The sequence below is a fragment of the Protopterus annectens genome, chromosome 1.part1 (assembly GCF_019279795.1).
Source record: "Protopterus annectens isolate FY-2018-M chromosome 1.part1, PAN1.0, whole genome shotgun sequence".
Lineage (NCBI taxonomy): Eukaryota > Metazoa > Chordata > Ceratodontiformes > Protopteridae > Protopterus > Protopterus annectens.
Window position 1 is genome coordinate 772,453,511 of NC_056726.1, and position 23,640 is coordinate 772,477,150.

The window sequence follows — 23,640 nt, forward strand, 5'->3', positions numbered from 1 at the left end:
GCTTCTCCTTCCTTTTCTGGCTCACTTTGCTCACCATTTCTTTAAGTAAATCAGCCCACAACCCTTGTTGTAGCTATACATCCATCATTTGCTGACTCATATCCAATAAACAGATTTATTTGAACTATCTCCTCAGAATCTTGCACACATTCTCTGGGCTTGATATTGGCTTTCTCCTTCATTTATCTCACCACTCCATTATCCCCTTCTCTCTCCATTTGCCTCCTTGTTTCTCTAGGATCCTCAGTCCCTGGAATGAAAACAGGAAGTTTTCATGGAAAATGGGTCTCGCTCGCAACAGTGATGAGTAAGGGAAGGTCCTTGATGCCCTGGCCAAATTTCCCCAAATAGTATAAATGTCACCTGTAGCCTCACCAGAAAAGAGGCTACTACCCTTGTGGGGCTAACCCAGTCAACATAGGATAAATAAATAAGTTTCACACCATACATCTTAAAATAAGTAGGTGTCACTGTTATAAAAATATGAACATACATTTTAAAATCTGAATAATAAGTGGCAAACAAAGATTAACTTCACCACGCAGGACATCCTAGACTGTCAATCTTTGTGTCATTTTTATTAATAACTCCTTTCTTTTTCTAGTACTGGCTATTATTAGCTGATAAGTCACTTAGCTGAAGAAACCAGACCCCCAAAAATTCTGATGCCATAAGGCAGTATGGGTGTGAATTGGAAGTATATAAAAAGGTGTTTTAGTCTTGAGTGAGTTAATATTGGGTATCATGCAAGGCATGACATTGACAGCCCAAAAAAATGACAGTAGCAGAAGTAAAAACAGCTTTATTTCTACCTGCCTATATGACTCTCAATTGTCCCTGAGTTCATCTCATATTTTGCCCTGTCCCTAGTAAATCACTGAGAATTACATTCCATCAAAAATACCAGAAATACCAGAAATAGAATGCCACAAATTTTATTGTACAGAAACGTATATTGATATAAACCTTATCATTTTATGAACGTTTAAGTGGATTAGAGTAGTATTTATAAACTATCCCTGCTTTTAATCCTTTTGTCCCTCCTAATATTGGATCTGCTACTGTCATTTTTGACAGAGCTCACTAAAGACTTTACCAGGTTTCAAAGCTGATAAAACAATTTACATTTTTTCCCTTATTTTCTCTAACTAGTAGCACATGGAGAAGATAAAGCTCCATGCTCTACAAAGACTTATAATTGGATCTCTGATCGTAACCTTGGTTGCCAAGATTTGCCTCTTATAGGTAGAACAGGTGTCCACTGAGGAATCTAGCCCAAATTCCCATTGTCCGAAAGCACTTTCTGATTAAGTGATTTGTTCAAGGTCACACAGTAGGCAGATTAAGGCAAAGGGAATTTAATCATATGCCATGGTGTGAGTGTGTGTATGTGTGTGTGAGCATCTTCATTTTTGCAATCTTTTTCATCCTCCTTTTTGTCACCATTATCCTACTGACTGTTTAATGGAAATACAACAGAAGCAGCCACAATATGAAATTCCAGAATCAAAATATTATTTAAGCAGAGTAAACCAATTTGCAAATATCTAACTTCTGCCAAAATAACAGTGCTGTAAATATGTAGATACTTACCAGTGTCCCAACTAGTGGCAGATAATAGTGCTGTGGTCAGCAATACTATATGTTCTGTTAAGACTTGTATTTTTCTTAAATATGTTACTTATTTTAAGTTACATAAATTACAGTTTATTTTCCTTGTATCCTCTTCCTGATTGCTTGCAATGTATGTGTAGTCACACTGTTTTTTTAAAGTTCCATTCTGTAGAAAAATTTTCCTTATTTTTTTCTTGTGTTTTTAGTTAATAATTCTGTGGTTTGCTGAAGCCATTATGGCCCAGGTTGGTCCTGAAAATGATCTTTGTAATAATGCCAGTCACTAAAAAACAAATGCATTTTTGTCTGTTCCCAATTTCAAGAACATTAGAAGTCTCCTGATTGGGCAATACTGAGGATTCATCAATAGAACAATAAGTTGCAGCTGCAAAGTAACCCTCACCAAGTAACTAAATGGGCAAACATTTGAAATGTCGGGACCTGGTATAACGAGTCCCGAACTACAGAGACTGAATGGCTGAAAGAACAGATTTACATATACTAAGTCCGAGATGACATTTCTTGGAATAGTCCTTTTTCTCTCCGGTACAGCCATCTTTGAGATGGTATACATAAGGGGGTACAGGGGGGCTTCCCCCTGCAAAAAGAAGTTTTAAGGAGAAGAGTAATCTTCAAGATTCACTTTTCTTCTGTGTTTTCTGTCTTATTTTTTTTTCTCGCATGTCAGCACTCAGCATTTCAAGTCCCAATATTTCAATAGGGAGCCAGCTTAGTGTCCAACAAAGTAAACTAGGGAACTTTAAACCACCAAAAATTTTAATAAAAATTAATAAAAATTATAAAGCTTTCAAGATAAACTTTTCATCAGTTTAAAAAGGCCTGATGTCAAAAGCAAAATTCACTATTTCCACAATGTTACCCACTCTTTTAAGTATGTATGCATGCATAACTGTTATATAGATAAGAAATATGTTTGCACTCGCACTACAATAGGTCATTATCCATTTATCAACATAGAGTATCAGCTTCTGCTGCATGAAAGCTCTCTGCATCCAGGCAAAATCGGACACATACCAGGTGGTGCTACTGTAGGGTTGTCGTCTCACAGTAAAACGCTGTCCTGTTCGATTCTCAGCTAGAGCGTCTTCTGTGTGGAGACATGTGTGAAGGTTGTGCTTCAGAGCTGGCTACTCAGCATGTAAAAATCTACTGCCAAGCATAATGGACCGGAATTCTGCTGTGGCGACACCTAACTGGGAAAAGCCGAAAGACACAACAACCAATGACCAGATGACGGAATTCATTTCCAGCGTGGAGCACATATAGAAGCTGTTCTATTGCATACAGCACAGTTCAGATCCATAAGGCAGATGCAGTGCAGATCAGGAGAGGTTTGCTCGAGAGTTTAAAGTATTATAAGTTGAAAAAATGACCATATGAAAAAACATATTAACTGTATTCTACCTCATATAGCTTAAAAATAGAATCTTGCTATAATTAAGTTACTTAGCAAATAAATGAATGGCCATGTAAGTGGCATTTCAGTTAATGACACATTCTAAGTGTCTACAGACTGTCAAAAAGAAAACCTCATAAATGTGCTATTTCATTTTTAGCAAACAAACATGAATAACTTTAAAAGATAAAAAGGTTATCAAGGTATGAAGTCACTGCAAACATGAAGGGTACTCATTATGTAAAAGTTATGCGTATATCAGTTTATTGCAAACATGAATAGTGCTCATCATGTAAAAAAAATGTCGAGCCAGAGTACTGTTCAGATTAAAGTCTTTAGTTTTCATCAGTACACTATACTTGTGGAGACGTGGATCGACAGACACATACACTAACATACTCACAAGCACCTCCCCTCCCAAAACAAAGGGAGGCACACAATGGCATAATTCAGTTATTTAGTCACAGAGAACAGTTATTTCACAGACCTTGATTTTCAGCATTTAGTAAGAATAACAAGGAATGTTAAAGTGAAGGTCTGACAAAGATGTCTCACTCTGCAGAGAAGCACGCATCAATTTTGTTCATTACACATTGTTTAAAATATCAGCAAACATGGAAATGCTACTGCATGACATTTTACTCAGCTGTGAACCAGATGTAAATGCATAAGTTCAGTGCACTGTGCTGCACAGCAGGCTTTGTCTTTGCTCTTCTCTAAACCACTGAGTACAATCTTCCAGATTCTCTGTGGGGTCCTAATCTTACTTCATTCCTCTGACTTGATTTAGAAGTTTATCTTTTATTTTTGAGTGTTATAGAGTCCGCCTTGAGGAATTGATTCTGCAGGTGGTCTCGCTCAGTTCTGAGAATCCTACTGGCACTTGATTTGTTATGTAGATATTGTAAGAGATGTGACTAGTCCAACTTACAAGTGAAAGTGAAGAGGCCTAAAGTAAGGTTTAGATGCGTGTGCCAAAATTTAAAGCTTAACATGAATAATTCAGAAGCAAGGAACAAAGAATGTTGCATTAAAATTGTAGCATTAGTGAAGGTCATTCTGGGAGTCTACAGCATCTGGAAGAATAGTATAGAGACTCTTAACAGATTTCATGTCCATTTAGTAGTGCCGGCCTGCCCAAATCCCACAGTTAAGAAACAGTTGGTTTGTCATTTAAGAGATTTGCTTCAGTGGTATTACTGATAGATGCATTTAAAGAAGAGCAGGTGCTTGCAAGACTATATATCAAGTAGAAAATTACAATAGAAAGGATATAAGAGTTTTGCATGTGACACCATGTATTTCTTTGTGATGTTGCAGTTAAATTCTTGTATATCTTTTTTATTTCAGGTGGGTTTGAGAGTTGTGATGTTGTTCACTCTGGTATATTTTCATCTTGATATTGCAATTATTTTTTATTTGCACTCACTGGATGTTTGCTACTCAGGGGAGTGGTTTTCTTGAGGCAGTGTTTTTAAACATCTTCTATCCAGTATGCTGCATTCCCTCAGTTTAAGCATGGTTACTTTTTGGTTTTTTTTTTTTTGTTTTTTTTTTTTGTTACAAAATACATCTGGTTAGGTCTTTAAGTCTTATAGTTTGGCACAACAAGCTGCATTTATTTTAAAATGAGTTAGCCAGGATAATTACAACAGGGAATTCATTTAAATGATGCTGAGATTAAGAACACTGACTTATTGGCCAGGATTCATAGATATTTAGTACATTTCTATACAAACCTTGAACAGATAAGTATCATAGTGCAACAGTGTGAGTGGACCTTAAATATCCATTTCAACACATGCAGCACATATCTGTAGCTAGCTGCACTTCAGGGTATGTAACTGAGCTATCCTTTAACTATACAAGTGGCCATAACCATGCACTGAAACTATGTAAGTAGACTCAGCCATGCAGTGAAATTCATACACAGAAGTACAAGACACAATCCATAGAGCAGTTACCTACTATATATAGCTGTCTTCTGAAGAACAGAAAATGTGAAATCAGATTGATATATCTGAATGTAAAGCAAGGCTTATAACAGTTAAGCTGTGTGTGCTATGGCATCCTTCAGCAGGATTGCACCAAGTATCCCACAAAACGAATCAGCCATATTTTTTTTTTTTTTTTATTATTTAACATTTGTTGACCGGGAATGTCCAACTAGGTTCCACAGAGCCTGTTTTCAGCGGAGGCCCGGGGAGAAATGCTCCAGATGCATGTTTTTAGAATGTGGGAGGAAACCGGAGTACCCGGAGGAAACCCACGCGAACACAGGGAGAACATGCAAACTCCACACAGAAGGCACCCCAGCCAAGAATCGAACTGGCGAACCTATTGCATATAGTATTTACAGCTACACTGCCATTGTGTCCTTATATCTGGTACCTGTTTGAATCATAAAAGGGGAGGAAAGGAGTGTACAGAAAAGTAGGAAAAATGTAAAGGGCAAGCAGAGGATTGCACTGGATGCAAAACGGAGAAAAATCAACAACTTGTTTGTGGTGATAGGACCATGTTTCCTTTATATAAAAAGAAAGGAAGAGATTAAGGAAAGGGGGTTAGGATAATGAGCAAGGACATATGCACACATAGAGCATCACAGACAAATAGTTGTGAAAGTGCATACAATAGGATGGAGAGACAAATATTGGACAGAGTCAAACAGAGGTTACAAATGGGGCGGATCCAAGAGGAAGGGAACATGCATAGGAGGGATAGGGAAGTTGGTGATCTCTCATCCCAACTCAGAGGGACAATAAAAGGATATATCACCATTTGATGGATCAAGGTGGTTGTGGAATGGGCGACACCTATTTCTGACGAGTTGAAGGCAGTGGACAGTCAAACAAGTCTGCTATAATCTTTAGGTGGCTCTTCTTCTGAGCTGTATATCAGCCCACTTTTCTCTCCACTGAATCTTTCACTACTAGCTCCAGCTGCAGCTGGGTCATCTCATGCAATACAGACATGCTACCTCTCTGTAAGAGAACAGAGACCCACTCTAGAGAAGTGCTTCTGGCCTTATTGCCTTAAATCACCTCACCCACAGTCTCAGGAATGATGAGGTGGTGTAGAGGCACCTGAGAGAAGGTCTGTCATCTGGACTTGTGGCGGGTATACAAAATGGAAAGATGGCCATAAGTGAAATTAGCCTGACATTAGACTGAATATACTGGATGGACATATCAGTACTTGTGCGAGGAACTAACTGTGGCTAGCTGCAAGCATCCCAGGCCTCTGGGTAAGCTGATATAGTTGCTGTCAAACTCTAATCATGCCGGAAGAGAACAAGAACACCAGAAAGCCATGGTAGCTGTAAGGTAAGATGTCAGAACAACCGATACAATCCCATATCTATCTCCAGGTAGCTGCATGACAAGCAACAGGCAAGTGCATGTCCCCTGAACAGCACAATATGGCACAATTACATATGGGGACACACCAGGTAGTGTGCAGTCATCATGAGATGGTGTAGTGTAACCCTACCCCAGAACGGGTCTCTGCAGAAACCCACACGAAATGTAGTTGAAATATTACATTCAGCAACACAACCATCACCACATCCTGACATGAAAACCCCAAACAGTAACACACACCTGTTTCTTAAGATGACCTTGATAGATACTTGCAAGTAGCAACTGCAGCATTGTGCATCTGCTTTGCATGCAAGGAGATCATGAGTGTTGTTGCACCATAAATGATCGGAACACCACCTGCACTATTCCCATGTTCTAGTGATGTCTGTGACCAGGGACAATTCTTCAGCTAGGTCATACTAGGTATCCACTATTCTGAATGCACTATCAAAAGGGCCCAGTAGTAACTCCTTTAAAGGGTTGTGAAGGAGACAAAGCATAATGTTGGTGTCCTTCATGCACCATGCAGGCAAGCTCTGGCATGTTCTAGCAGAAGTTACTATTCTCCAGCATCTCCACTGAAAATGGTGCCACTTTCTTGAGTGATGAAATAGTAGCCTGTAAACTGTAGCCAAGAATGTGATTTTTGAATCATTGGAAACCACAAAATAATGTGACACAAATACCTGCACCTTGAGCTGCCAGTGGCAAGAATAAGTACTAACCTGCATTTTAAGTTACAAATGCACAGCAACAAAATGAAGTGATTTAAGCCATTGACGCAACCAGCTCTAATTTGCTTACATGTTGCAAAAACAAGTATAAACTTGTGTAGTCACAGAGGTGTCCTTCTATTTTGTAAGTCATGTAGGTTTGGGATATCATGCATATTTTTGCAAGCAGTATTAAGAGTAAAATTACCACTACTTGGATTTATAGGCAGTCTGAGGAGGCACATAGTACTCTAAAAATGTGTAGTAAGATTTTCTTGTCCAAATTCCTAATGATGTGCACCCTTCTACTGAAATTGCAACAGAAATATGTGCTCCTGCATTTGTGTCTTGTTTGTAGGTAGTAGTGGTAACAAGATACCTCACAGTGTTAGGACAGATAAACCCTATATATGCCTGTTACTGTGGTAATGATCTTATGGCATGTCGAATGTACATGCTGGCCCATGAAGTTAAGTATAGCAGTCTTATACCTACATGCATATGTCCCCTAACTTATAAAGGAAGGGCCAACATCACCGGTAGTTACCAAAGTGACCTAAACTGTTAGCAGAAGAGACAACTGCCTTACCCTATACATACCTGTTGGAGTATACTCTTGCTGTATGTATTCTGATATCTATTCCTACAGCTATGATATTGTATACGCCAAAGCTATTCCTTTGATTATGGTATGGTTTAATTAGGTTACCACTTTGTCTGTAGTTGTTATTCTGCCATTCCCAACAGCAGAAGTGTATAGCTCTATGTCATGTGTTCAACAGGTGTCAGCACATCTGGAAAATGAGGTGGGCAGTAGAGAATAGACAGTTTTATCCCTGCTGAAAATGATGCCCTTCTACACACACATAGGACACATGAAAAGCACCTGTTGTAGAGAAGAGGTGCTCACTAGCCTTTATGTAACCAGATGTGGCAGGCAGTGGTCATATTTACTTTAAGGCTGTGGGAAGATACAATCACACACTGCATCTGTGACAAAAGTGTATTACTGAGATGTTATGCAATGTGATGACAAAATATATTCAATAGCAGCTGAGAAGTTAGTTACCTGGGATCAGCAAGGTGACAGAGTCAGAGGAGTTTCTGGATTCCATACAGTGACACACTGGTTCTGGGATCATCCCTGCAGAATGGACACTGACATCAGAATGGATCCACACTCATGTGGTTTGAGGTGCAATATACCAGGTTAAAGCAGATGTTTGTGTAGCATTACACGTAGACACTGTAGCAAATGTTGGCTATGCATTGTTTTATGTACGTCAGGTATCCAACCATGTCAGGATGACAGCAGAGGTAAGTTGGGATTGTCTGGTACATCCTGCATGGGCACCCCTAGTGTTCATTCCACAGAGTCATGGTTTTGAATCCCAGGTATCCCATGCACACTTTAGTGTATATTGTGTTGTGTATTTATAGGGTAGAGCATTGTCACAGCAACATCTGTCCAGAATGCAAAATGACAAGAGGCTGATGTTGCTGCTCATGCATGAGCTAATGATAGTGATGAGACTCAGATGCCTGATTGACAGCATAATTGCACAGTAGCACTGTCTGTTTCCACCCTGTCTGATCATCTGGCCACATTATAGGCTGAAGGTGTGGCCTCATCCACAAATGAAACTTGAGATTGTACAATGTGAGTGCTCACAAACCCTTTTGGAGGAGGGATCTCCCATGGTTCTAACACATTACATGTGGCCCCTGACATGCAGGTAATTCTCAGAATCAATCTGCAAATGTGCCTCATTATTACTCAGGCACAATCTGCTGCAACCCAGTCCAGCACTGATCTCACTGAAACCTATGAGGGCATGGAGGCCAAGGGTGCAATGATTGGTCTCATAAGGCTTATGACAGGGCACATCATTTCTATATCTACTTGTGTGTAAAGGAATGCCAGTGCCAACATCACAGCTCCCAGTGGCTGTATTGTCTGAGGCTGGGGTATGATACATACAAGGGGTGGTCATGAAGGAGTACCTTTATTGGGTAAGCAGTGTTTACCATGATCTGGATGTCTTCAACAATTGCCGCCCCTCAAAATGGGCAGTCCAGACACTCAACTTCTATCAGCAAGACACCTCATGAGTGGACCACATCCAAGTCATGGTCCCAATGCAATATACATTGATTGCTAGGGGAGGGTCCAAGTTCTAATACAACAAGCCAGACTTGTAACCCTTGATCTCAGTGATGTAGTGGAACCAACCTGCCAACATCACAGAAGGAAGTAATCTAAAACTCAAAATAATCATCACCTCAAAACTGTTATCGCCAGATCAGGACACAGTCATGTAGCTGGACCCCTACCTCTATCACAAGAAGATATTATGGCACAGAGTATCCATCACCTAAAGATTCCCACTTTAGAGTCCTGTGATAAACCTGCAACTAGAAATGAGGGAGTGCCTGATGCACTGATCATCAAAACCTGACACTTAACACTGCATGCATCTTGTCTGATCTGTGTGATAGCGAAGTGGTACCCTCAGGTTTAGACTAGACATCACCGCTTTGCCAGAGATGTTGTATACCACATCCATCTCAGTCTGGGGGTGGTTGTGCTGCTGATGGCTGTTGCTGCCCACAACATTCCCGTAAGATGATGTTGATGTGCTTTCCCTGCTAGACATGTGTGTGTATGATCCAGTCATATCAATGCCTTAGGGGTGTCTAGCTTGCCTCCCCACTGCTATATCAGGAAGCATACAACACGCCGAGAACATCCTCTGGGCTATGACAGAGTAATACTGAACCCCCAGAAAGACAAATCAGGCTGCAGAAATAGGCTTTGAGCAAGCCAAAAATGCTTTATGTGTTTGTGAGTCTGTGCATGTGTGGTGTTCATAGGATCATAGGAGGTTACTAGGCTAATGGCCCTAGGACCCTTACAAGCCAAGCCAAGCCAAGTACAACCTCTGTTCCCAAGAATATCAAGGTATTAAGTGGAACTAAGTCAACAACTACTTCTCCTGTCCAAGAGGGACACAGGTGAAACTCGTGGGGTGAATTTGTGGTTTCCAATTCCAATCACCCAAATTACAATTAAACAGCCTCAGTGATGGGCTCTGCTTCACCTGAATTGGAAGTTTGTTCCAGAGGAGAGGTAATATCTGTGAGCTATATCTGTCTCTCCAGCAAGTCCTGTTAACCTCACATACTAGGTTGAGTTCCCCAGAGAGAGTGCATCTTATTGATTTACTAATGTGAATCATTTCCATTAGAGCAGGAGCTGAGATTGCTTTATATGCAAGGCACAGGTCACCTCTAAGTAGTCTAAGACACAGAGCATAGTAACAGTGATTCCAGTCTGTCAAAGTATGACATATGCTGAAGACCCTGAATTGTCTTTGTAAGAAACCTTTGAGGGCTTTCCAGTTGCTGCAGGTGCATACCAAAGGTAGCATTGTACTCTATTATTGGCTTGAAGAGTGAGGAGTATACAGGAGTTATAACCTCTTTTGTTCTGGATGCAATGCCCTTACTTATGAGGTGTGTGACGTGGAAAGCCTTTCTTACCACAGTGGAGATGTGGTGGTCAAAGGAAAGGTTGCTGCCAACCTGTGTGCCCAAATTTGTAACCACTGATTGCGAGCTTAGGGTGTTGTTAATTTGGTAATCTGCAGGGTCATCACCCACAAAGTAATCAAACTGTATTAAATTCAAATTAACAAAGATACTTCACATATATTGCTATATATCATATAAGCTAAGCTGCATTACATAAATTATTCAATTCCTGTCCCTTTCTTTTATTTATTTTTATTTTATTTTATTTTACATTTGTTGACCGGGCTAGTCTAGCTGGATACATGTCCATTTTCAGTAGAGGCCCGGGGAGAAAAGCTCCACAATAAAAATGGGTTAGTAAAATCAAGTATGTTATACTTTCAAATAAGAAATATTATACAAAGAAAAGAAAGTGGTTCATAAGTATTACTGGCAAAAAAACTTTACAATACTGAGAAGCAAGCCAAAAATTTTTTTTTTTTTTTTTTGGGAGAATATAAGGGTGAGAAAATAGAGAATAGAAAGTTTTAGTCAAGGTTTGTAAAGGACAGAGCTAATAAGAATTAAGCACAGGATTTAGCTGATTTTAGAAGGTTCAAACACTAATACTATACTAACCTAGAAAAGGTTTGAGGGGGTGAAAAGGGTAGAGGGAGTACTAGTTTAGTCAGGGTTAGTACAAGGACAGAGCCATCGAGACTTAAGTAGAGTTTTTAGCTGCTTCTTGAAAGTGGGTAGAGAAATAATAGTGGTGAGTTCATGAGGGAGCTTGTTCTAGATAGGTGCAATACAGTTGGCGAACAAACAGTCTCCAGCTTTATTGTTGGATTTATAGGGTGCTGCTAGTAGCTTTGTAGCGGAGCGCAAGGATGATAGATTTCTATAAGGAGTAATAAGGGTACTAAGTATTGTGGTGTTAGAAGGTTGACAGAAGATTTTGTGGGTGATGGTAAGTTGCTGTAGTCGTATTTGATTTTGTAGTTCCAGCCAGCCTAGTTGTTTCAGACTACAGCAATGATGGGTTCTAAAAGGGGCTCCTGTGGCAAATCTTGTAATATTATTATAAGATACTGCTAATTTATTGAAATTAGCTTTTGATAAGTTTGTGAAAATCGGTGAGGCATAAAGAAGGGTAGAGAGTAAGTGTGTTTGAGCCAAAGTACTTCTGGCTAAGGTAGTTAGGAAGGGTTTGAGCCTATAGAGAGCTCCAAGTTTTCTATTGACTGACTTGATGGTTAAGTTAATATGGGCATCGAAGTTGAGATTATGGTCTATTGTGACACCTAAAAGTTTGGTAGTTGAGTCAGGGGATATTATTGTGCCATTGTTTGACATTATATTGAAAGTAAAGGTTAAAGATTTCTGTGATGGGGTAAAAAGTAATAATTTAGTCTTTTTGGATTTAGTAAGAGGCCATGCTGATAGAACCAGTTTTCAGCTGCTGTGAAGACTTGTTGTGTAGTGGTCTGGAGTGTTATTGGGGAGGATGCTGAACATATCAGAGTTGAGTCATCGGCATATTGTATACATATGGATTGAGGAAGGGACATATTTAGTTTGTTAATAAAAATAGAAAAGAGGAGAGGTCCCAGTATTGAGCCTTGTGGCACTCCAATTGTGATGGGAAGAAGAGATGATATTTGATTATCCCAAAGGACTGCTTGTTGTCTGTTATCTAGGTAGGATTTAAACCATTGGATAGCTTGACTGTCCAAGGCACATCTTTATTAAACTATCACTTGCGACAAGAACCTAGTTATTCTTATCCTTATAACACAAACCATATTATATAACATACTACGATTAAACTAAAATTCACTGCATGGTTCACTGCAGACCAAATGTTAACATACACTGCTTTACTAAATTATTGGAGAATTTAAACAAACACTACATTTCAGATCATGTGTCATGTATGGCACTTTCTTATTAACAGAATTGTTTCTGTCTTATTTTTAACATAATAACAGCTATCTACTCTTTCACAGACCCAGGGGCAGATTCATTAATCTCTACACAATCTGCTAAGACTGTGTGCATGTCATGGCGTGATACACAAATGATAGCCCACCATTTTGGATTCAGTAAGTGAATCTACACACCACGTAGAGGCGCACAAATATGTTAAACACCGTTGTATACTAATTGCAGCATAAGCAGCTGAACTGTATGCTAATCAATCAATCTAAGATGGAGAAGCCATTCAACAAGCTATAAAGCAACCGTGTAGACTCAGTGCTGGTTTTCCCTGAAATTCCAAAAGTATTGGAATACAGCCACGGAAAGGAGTCTAGTGAGAAAGAATGTTAGGGGATGCTGTTGCTGTAATTCATGTGTATGTGTAACAGGCTAAAGTCTATATTGCTGTTGCTGCTAACAGACCACAACCAAGATGGAGAAGAGTTTTTAGACCCTGTTTAACTGATCACAATCTGCATGTGGTGGAAATTGTAGAGCAGTACAGGGTGGATAGAGACACAGTACAGAAACTCTGCAACCTCTGTCGTCCTCAAATTAGACCAAGGGCAAACTGAGGGGAAACAATACCGGTGGAGACAAAGGTACATGTAGAACTTAGAATTATAGCTAGAGGAATCTTTCAGTCCAACAGGGGACATGCTGAGGGTGTCATAGGCATCAGCATCCAGAATAATCAATCAGTTTCTGAATACTATCCTCCAACATGCTAGTGACTGCATATATTTTCCCTGTACACCTGAGGACAGGGCCACAAATCTGCAGGAGTTCTACCCTGCAGCACAATACTCTGAAGTACTGGGAGCCATAGACTGTACACATAGAAATCAAGGCACCACCCAGGGAACAGGAAAGGGTGTACATAAATAGAAAGGGCTTCCACCTCATTAACTGCCAAGTCATGTGTTACGCTAAGGGAATCATCCTGAATGTGTGTGCTGACAACCCAGGCAGTTACTGTGACTCACATATCTGGCACAACTCCCAACTGTATGAGGTGTTTACTAGGACTGATATCCCACAGGGTCATTTACTGGGGGATGCAGGTTATCCACTGGAACTGTGGCTGATGACACCCATCAGAAATTAACACACACACCAACTGAAGAATGCTATAATGAGGCACATGCTCAAACCAGAAATATCATAGAGCATGTGCTTGGGCTGCTGAAGTTGTAGTTCTGGTGCCTAGATATATCTAGGAGTGCCCTGCAGTACAACCCACATATATGTACTGAAATCTTCACTGTCTGTACCATGCTTCACAACATCATCCTGAGAAAACAGCTTTAGCAGGAGCAACAAAGAGAAGGGGCACACATCCCATCACCACTGGCAAGGTCACCACAGCTATAAGAAGGTGAGAAGTGAGGGTGAACCAGCAGCTGCTGTGAGTGTAGGCAGACATAGGCATGCTCAATGTGCCCTTGCATTGGCTAATAGGCAATGCATAGCACACTCACTCACTTCCTAAGGGGATAAAACCTTCATCCTATGCACATAAATACAGTAACACTGATGCCAGACAATGCTCACAACCTTTACTCACCCATGTAATGGTTGTGTATTCCTAGCATAAGCAGACTCAGCCCTGAAGTAAAACTGTAGGAACTGCCGGTTTTACAAGGTAAGTGTTGAAGCTGGGAGTATTAAAAAAAATGTGTACTAATATAAAAGAATAGCATATCCATGCATATTCTTACTTGGTAATATAAGTAAGTAAAAGGTGGTTGATATGTACATCAAGGATTTCAACGCGAGAGCAGTGACTTATGTTAATACATGTGTCCTCTATCAAGTAGTAGGCCTTAAGCATCAACGATTCACACATTCATACCTCTCAAAAGTAGTGATGGCCACTGAATGTACTCAGTTTGGCATCATACTTTTCTACTGGCAAATCATTAAAGAAAGAAGTTAGAAATGTCAGATATTTCAGTTTCAGACTTCATATCCCTCAGAAAAATCTTAAAAACAGTGATCCAAAAAGTCTCCGTATTGTTCAGCCTTTGCCCCACTTTTATTTATGGCATGATCCACCTTTGTTGCTGTAAGAGTGTGGGAGGCATGTACACATTACAAAAACCTGTAAGAAAGCAGTACAATTAGCAAAACAGCAGCATGAACACAGATACACTAAGCACTAAGTTTGCTATGCACCCTGAGTATCAGACACAAATCTTATGTATCCTTGAAGCCAAAAGATATAAAACAAGGATATGCCACAGGGCTCTATTTTAAAATTGCGAAGAAACGTTACATCGAATGCCTCTTCACCGAAACATAAAGACCGAATGCATTAAACCGCGAACGGTCAAAACAGTGATTTATTAGTACCACACACACACACACACACACACACACACACACACACACACACACACACACACACACACACACACTATTTAAAACATAACTAAGTGGGGGCTTTGCCCCCCACACCCCCCAACATGGGGGGCTGTGCCTCACACAACCCCCCCCTAACTAAATATACCAACTCCAAGATCGCACTACAGTGGGGTGAAGGGCAATGCTATGGCTCAGGCCAAGTGATTTTTTTTCCCTGGGGAAAAAAATTTCTGTCCTGAGCTTTCGCTGTCTTCAGACTTCTGTCTTTATGTGTCGCTGAAGAGGCATTTGATGTTACTCCTTTTTGCAATTTTAATATAGATCTTGGCACAGATATCAGCACTTGTAGAGGGTGTTGGATATATGTGCGTGTGGTGACAGGAGCCTAGGCTGACACAAAAGGTGAGTGAGTGCATGTAGGTACTAAAGAGAATAAGGCAGACGTTTGGATAAGGTATGGCCAGTGAGACAGAATGAGCTTTAAGCTTCATGAATTATCCATGTAACTGTTGTGCATGTGTGTGTGTGTGTGTGTGTGTGTGTGTGTGTGTGTGTGTGTGTGTGTGTGTCTGTATGGGCACTCCAGATGAAACTGGTGTGTCACTCTCTGCAAGAACACAGCCAAGCTCTGTGCTAGATCTGCATCCTGGTATGTCAGACAGATGTGAGCCATGCATGGTAGAGGTGGCAGTTCATTGTCGTCATACCCAACCATGAGAACTGGCTCTGCCAGAAGGTGCAATGGCATGTCCACACCTATTGTCAGATACACTACTGCTACATGAATGTGACTGATGTCTGCTGGATGAGCTGTCCTCATGAGTACGATCATGACCACGACACCATGGCCTCCCACTTCTGGGTGTGGTCACCTCACTGATGGAACAATGGAAGTAGTGCCACTATGGGACCATGATCAGGTTTGACCACGTCGGCTAACAGCAGATGATGTGGCTGACCAGTTCCAACATGGATGCTGTCCCTGTCCCAGCAGATATTCTATCACAGACAAAGCCCATTCCCAAGTGTCATTTATCTGAGCCAATGAATCAGCATCATGGTGGAGGCAGTCATGCATGTCAGCCTGTGCCACATCTACAACCCTAAGCATTTCTTTGGAGGCCCTATTGGAACATGCCTATGCCTCCATGATGGCCCTAAACATACATCGAGTGGCTCGAAAGACACACCTGGATCAGGTGGAGGATGGATATCAGGCCTCCTCTGAGCAACCCTAACAACCCTCTTGCGTGGCACCTCACCCACATTTTGGCTACAGCCAGAGTCAACAGGCACTGAAGCCACAGTAATCACACTGCTCTGATTGTTTCACCCTCCACCTGTCCAATATCTGAGGGCTCATTGGAATGGATTGATGTAGGTCTACTAGCTATATCTGATGGAATTGCAGGGGATGGCTGAATGTCAACCTCATTGTGAGAGTCAACCTCTGCACCCCTCAACTCTGCCTCTGCTTAGCCACCAACTTCATATTCTACTGATACTCTGACATCAGGTGGTAAAAGTCCTACACTTCCACTGTCAGGATCACCTGTGATAATAAGCAACAAACACAAGAAAGAAATTAATAGCTACACCACTACAGTTCAATATATGCTAACAAATTAACACTGATATCACTATTACAGACAGTACAGCAAAACACACACAGTCCTGACACCCACATCATACATACAGATAATATAAATATTTATGTGAAATGCTAATCAGTACTGAAATAAAAATGTTTGCCTTACCATGTGCAGAGGACACCACACTTCCTAGGGTGAATGGTCCTGGAAGAAGTTAGGCAAAAGGTAAGGACACCATCACAGGGTGAAAAACTTTTGCCCTTTATATGTCTATTAACAATACATTTAATAGAAACCTGGATGACACATCCAATCCCAAGCCCTTAAGTAATGAATAAGAATGTGTTGTTAATTGTATCAATCTATAACTAGCCACCCCCCAAAAAAGTTAAACATATTGCTGTCAATATTTTACTATACAAGAAATATTTAACACCTAACATAGGTAAGCCTACCTGGAAGCTCCTCTTGGGACATACTTGTCCTCCCTGAAACAACAGCACCAGCATCAATCACATGCTGTTGTGCACTTTCCGCTGAGCTCTTTGGATCCATGACAGTGAACAGAAATTCTTCATTTGGTGTAGGCCCTCCTGGTAGCCATCTGTCCATGGGCCACTGCATCTGCTCTCCCCCAAGCCAATGAAATCATGTCAGTGGCCCTATGATGCACCTGATCATATGTCCTGCTGTGGCCCCAACAGCATTGAAATTGTCGACTATCTGCAGCCAAATTTGCATTTTTACCAACATATCCCCATGGCTTCTCTCAAGCAGAAAGCCACCATGTCGCGTAAATGCTTGGACAATTACATAATTCTCAGGGTCACTGAAGGAGGGTTTCCAGGGATTGGGACACCTGGGTGCCATAGTTCTAGGTGACATAAAACACACAAGGATAATACACATAAATATCACATAAATAAAAGCCCTGCTTAGATATAACATGAGCAGTGTTTCAATATTACCCACTGGAGAAATAAAAATCTTTCAAGATATTCAAGTATAAAAAAGGATTTATGTAGTTGTAACATATCACAGTCACATAAAAAGCAAGGCTGGATCCAAAATAAGAGGTGTAACAATAGCAAAGCAAACATCTGCACAAACAGTTTTGTTTGTGACAACACAGAAATGGAACTTGGCTCCCCCATCCCCAAAACAACAGGCAAATGACATTTTGCTACCAAACAAAGGAATAAAACATCAGTGAACTGTTAAAAGTGCTATCAAAGAAACTGTCCCAAAAACATGTGTACACATTTACCACAGAACATTAATTTTTATCAATGGCCAGTCACTTCTACCTGTAGCCACACTCCCCTAGAGGTGTCTATGGGCCATCCCAGAAGGTTACCACCCTTGTGCCATTGTTAGGATAGGACATTTACATTTCACTGAAGAGTGTAAAGAGAAACAGTTGTAACATTAACACTTGTAATGAAGGTTAATAAGGTTGTGCATCAGAGAAAGTAAAGTGTCCTGACAAAAATGTCTATGTCATAAGTAAACTTAATAAAAAGCACATACAGATAAAAGTAACATTTGGTAATGAATATATAAAATATTTTTCTAAGTGACATCTGAGCATATCCAGTATACAACTGAAAAATATAGTCATATATTTTCAAGATCAGTACTCTTCTGTATAGATAAATCCAAAGTAATATAAATCTTCTTCTGTGTTATCCATATAACCAAGACTCCACACTTTCAGGTTCCCTAGCTACACAGTTCCCTTTTATAGTGTATATTCAGGCCTGTGAGCATAGCAAATATGCAAATGAGGTGTGAACTCAGAATTGCTGAATCACAAATTATTGACTCTGTGTAGAAGATGTAAACATAGTGCAGGCACTTCCTCATTGTTTGTTGCTAATTGATTGTAGCTGTGAATGATTAGTGGTAGGGAGAATGAAAACACAGCAGCAATTCAGACTCCATTGCCTCCAGTGGGTGTGCCAGCCAGTTTAGATTTACAAAGTTAGAAGTAATTGTATCAAGGTTTTAAATGTAGGTAAGCAGTACACATTTCACAGTTTCTGTTCAGTAACATTCCACCTTCCCTGCGTTTGTTGAAAACATTGCTTGTAACATAGTACAATTTTGTATTGTCTTCTATGTATTATAGTAAATACTTGTAGTCCTGTCTGTTTGTTTGTGATACACAGATGTCCCAGGTCATAAATGACGAGGTTCTGGGACCAGCTTACTTAAATGCATTCATTTATATTTCCTCTTTGTTAAGTGCTTGTGCCTGCATAGCTATTTCTGTCGATCCCTCTCTGTCTACATACATATACATATATGTGTATGTGTGTGGGTGTGTGTGTGTGTGCGTAGAAAAGATTGTCACATTGTCATTCCATTGATTATAACTTCATCTACTGACAAATGGTCAACAATAAATGGTCAAACACTCCATATATTGCAGTATTATAAATAAGACTACATAATAATGGAATAGAAAATGTTTCTTTTTTTACCTACTACTACACAATCTTGGCTTGCTGATGGGCAGAACAGATTTTGGATTTTGATGAAATTTCATTTATTTATTAATGTATCACAAATATTGGCCGTGTAAGCTGCTTGCTAGTTTAAATAAAAGTTTAGTTACAAAGAAAATATAAAATGTAAATAACATAAAGGATTCACAATCATTAATGTACTACAGTTTTCCATTTAGTTCAATGATCAATGAACTTTCAGTATTACTTGAATATACTGCATTTTGCTGAAGATGTCCAATAACTTAAACAGTTCTTACAGATGCCATTTTTTTATTCAATGCATTCTTTTCCGCACTGGCAGGATTTTTTCTATCGGACTGCCTTTTCAGAGCGATATCTTCTATTTATTTTCTGGTTTTCAAGGACCCCTAACAGACTGCCTTCAGTTTTTTACATGATGTCCCCTGGAGGCTTTTCATTAGAACCTTGTTTATGAGACTAGGAATCTATCTCCCCAGGAGATTATGGCTAAAATATACCCAAAGGGGTACCTGCTCCGTATTAGTTGTTATGGGGAGCCTCTCTCTTGTCTGACTGCTTGCACTGTATTTCTCACAGCTCATATTATACCATCAAGCAATGTGAATGTATGTGTACATATATACATAGATATAGATATAACTATAGATATATTCATATAAGGCTGCAGTGTTTTGGCTGAAACACATTTCACTAAATCACCACTGACTTAACAAACTTAACTGAAACATATTTGGCTGAAATCACATTTGACTAAATCATGACTGAAAACATTAAATATGCAGTTAATTCATTCTGTGTGTATGTGTGTGTGTGTGTGTGTGTGTGTGTGTGTGTGTGTGTGTGTGTGTGTGTGTGTGTGTGCGTGCGTGTGTGTGAGTGTGTGTGTGTGTGTGTGTGTATTTTCTTTTCCCAACTGCTGTGCAACTGTGGAGTTAATGTTGAAGGCAACCCCCCCCCCCCATGCAAAAACAATGTTTTACAATGTATTTGTGTAATAAAGTTTTATTGTCAAATGTGATTCTTTGAAATTAGTGTTGAGGCAAATATGTTTTCATTGAAATGTTACCAGTCATTTGTGATTCAGTGAAGTGTGATTTAACCAGAATGACTACAGTCACAGATAGCTAGATAGCTAGATAGATAGATAGATAGATAGATAGATAGATAGATAGATAGATAGGTAGATAGGTAGATAGATAGATAGATAGATAGATAGATAGATAGATAGATAGATAGATAGATAGATCAATAGATACATAGATATAAATGTAGATATATCACATTGCATTGTGATTCATTTGTCAATGCAGTGTATGTAATTTGTGTGCAGCAGTTTAAATAAATGTCCATTTAAATGTCCATGGAGAGTGTGTAACACACACTTACATTATATGTGAACAGTTCTTTCTGTATTTTAATTACTGAGGTAACAGAATAAGTCCTTTCCTCCACTTCTATGTGATCTTAAAGTTAGTATATATGTAACGTTATTGAGGATATGGGGTGCAGGGGCTTGACTGCCTGCAAAAGCAGTTATAATAGCAGAAGAAGTAGCCAGTATTGTAGTGGTCTACAAAGCAAGTATTATAGAATGTACGAAAATGTTATGATGAAACAGTGCTGGTCATATTTGCAATTAGTGGTGTTATGTGATATTGTATATCAATGAAGTCTGGTGCTTTGTGCTCTCTTTCTAAATGTGTGTGATGTTTGAGTTAGTTTATGTAGAGTAGCAGAAATGTGAGCATGTGTAGTAATCACAATATTTGTTTGGAGGGATTTTAATGGATTTAATGAGCTCCATTATAGAGATTGTGATTCACACACATACAAATACATATATTATCTTTGTTCCTCCATTCATTTTCCAAGGTAATTCATTTTTCATAAGCAGTTCTTAGTAATTTAGAGTGACAGATTGAAAATATGTACTTCTTTAAAATTACTAAAGATTCAGGAAGGGGTGAAGTCATTGAATTCAAATAAAAGAAAACCAGGAAAATATTCATTTTAAGGATGGATGTTTGCAAACTAAAGTGGAAAATGAGTAAGACAACCTCTTCATATAATCCATACTATCATTTATGTTTTGTATGCATTATTTTTTATGAAATATTGGTTATCCTGAGCAAAAGTTATTATTTAATATTTAAAAGATGTTATCACCTTGATGGGATAAATCATAAAATGGAAACATTAATAATAATTCTGTAGAAAGCAACATATTGGCTTAATGAAACAAACTATAATTTGATACATGAGTAAAATCTTTACACTGAGTGCAGAATACTGACTTATCAAATAGAGTTTGCAAAAATGTATCAAAATTGTGGGAACTACAAACATCTATTTTATCTCATCTGCAAAACCAGTTAGATTTATCAACACATTTCTTTATTTTGAAGAACCGTGTTAGTATAACTAATAAGATAAATGTACAATGTACAAAAAAAAACTATGACAAGGGTGTACAATCCTGGGTGATGACAGATTTTATAAAAATAGAATGTGATATTGTCACCTTTATGGACAAACATTGGACTGATTAAAGAATGTTAATGCAATTTATAAAAGTGAGAGAAAATTACATTTTTCTAATACTTTAAATGGAAAGGATGTAAGGTGATATACTCTTTTAATACTTTGTGGCATTGCATGTGTATTAAAATCAATCATTATCAAATGTATGTTTTTCTTTTAATGTGCAGGACCAACTAGGTTTTACATTTAACTTTGGCATTAATGCAGTTTTCTATTCATTTCAGACTTTAGTTGAAAAACCTTTAACTATAATAGAAAGAATGAAATAAGATTTATTTTTTGAGAACACAATTTGTAAAAGTCAACAGAATAGCTAAGCCATGAGCTGTTTTTAACTTTAATGTTTTATAGTTTATATATTTTTATCAGTAATGGACACATTGAGATAAATTATTATAACATAATCTTTTTAAAATGATTTATGTATATGACAGTTAAAAATAAATCAGTCTCTGCATCATGAAGATCATAAATGGCATAAAATGAAAGAAAAATAAAGTTTGTTATATATTCTTGTTGATCCACGGCAGGGCTAGCCACCCTGTGGTGTGAACCTTGGCTCTAGATGATGGTCACTGTTGAAATGACACCCTGAGCCCATGTGTAAAAATGAGAAAAGGGGTTGTGGATGGATCGAAAAATGGATATTTAAGATTAACATATTCTGATGCTTTATATTTATTATGGGGATGATCTCAGAATATGTCTTATTTGAGGGTTTTCATTGAAACCAAAAGTCTTGTAAAAGGTGATATGGGTTCAAATGTAGATGACAAAAAACAACTGTGTAAAAGATCAGCCTGCTAAACATTAGTGTGAGCATACAATACAAAAGCTGGAAATAGATATTTAGAAAAGCTGTTTATATATATATATATATATATATATATATATATATATATATATATGGGTCTACTTTACATGATCGACTTTTCACAAAGTCAAAATTCATATGGTTGAGACCATATGATTGACTTTTGAAAAGCCGAACATGTAAAGTAAACACAAAAACACAACCAACACTTACCTAACCACTGTTATAAGGGGGGTGCACCCCCGTGGGGGGCTCCACCCCCCTGAAACTTAAATATACCAACTCCGAGATCGCACTACAGTGTGGAAGAGGGAAATTTCCCCATTCCGCACTGTATGGAGATAGCGGTTCCCCATGGTTGCCTTTTCAAAAGTCAATCATATGGTCTCAGCCATATGAATTTCGACTATGTGAAAAGTCGAACATGTGAACGGGACCCATATATATATATATATATATATATATATATATATATATATATATATATATATATATATATATATATATATATATATATATATATATATATATATATATATATATATATATATATCTATATGTATATATATGTGTGTGTGTGTGTGTGTGTGTGTGTATGTGTGTAGGACCGCGGTGGTTCAATTCTCAGCTGGAGTGCCTTCTATATGGAGTCTGCATGTCCTCCTCGGGGTTACAGGAGAAACATTTGGAAAGAGGTGAGCATGTCAGTTTGATAAAGAAAGGATTTCAGGGTGGATATTCAGCAGAGTGACAGAGACAAAGGAAAAAGGCAGTACTTTAATTACTAGAAGAGAACTAGTAGTAGTAGATTTGTGGTAGTAAGGTGCTACCAGCAAGGGAGGAGGATTATGCTGGTATGTAGCTATATTTCACCTAAAACTGCTATTATGCAGCTTAAGAAAATTTTGGTTGAAATAATCAGCTTTCTGCAGGGAATATTTCATATATGTGGGGACTGGAACTTGATTTGCAAAAGTGAGGATATATCTGGGGGATCTAGAAGGGAAATATAACAAGAGGGTAGATTTCTGAATAAATTTATGAAAATATTTGCTATGGAAGATTTAGTAGAGGATCAACAGAAAGAATGTGCATATTATTCCTCAAGGTAGAATAACTGTGCTAGTCTAGAGAGAAATTATATTTCACAGGAATGTGTGCATTTAATTGAAAGTTTTAACACAAATCCAGTAACTATTTCAGTTCATGCACCAATAACACATACGGGTAAT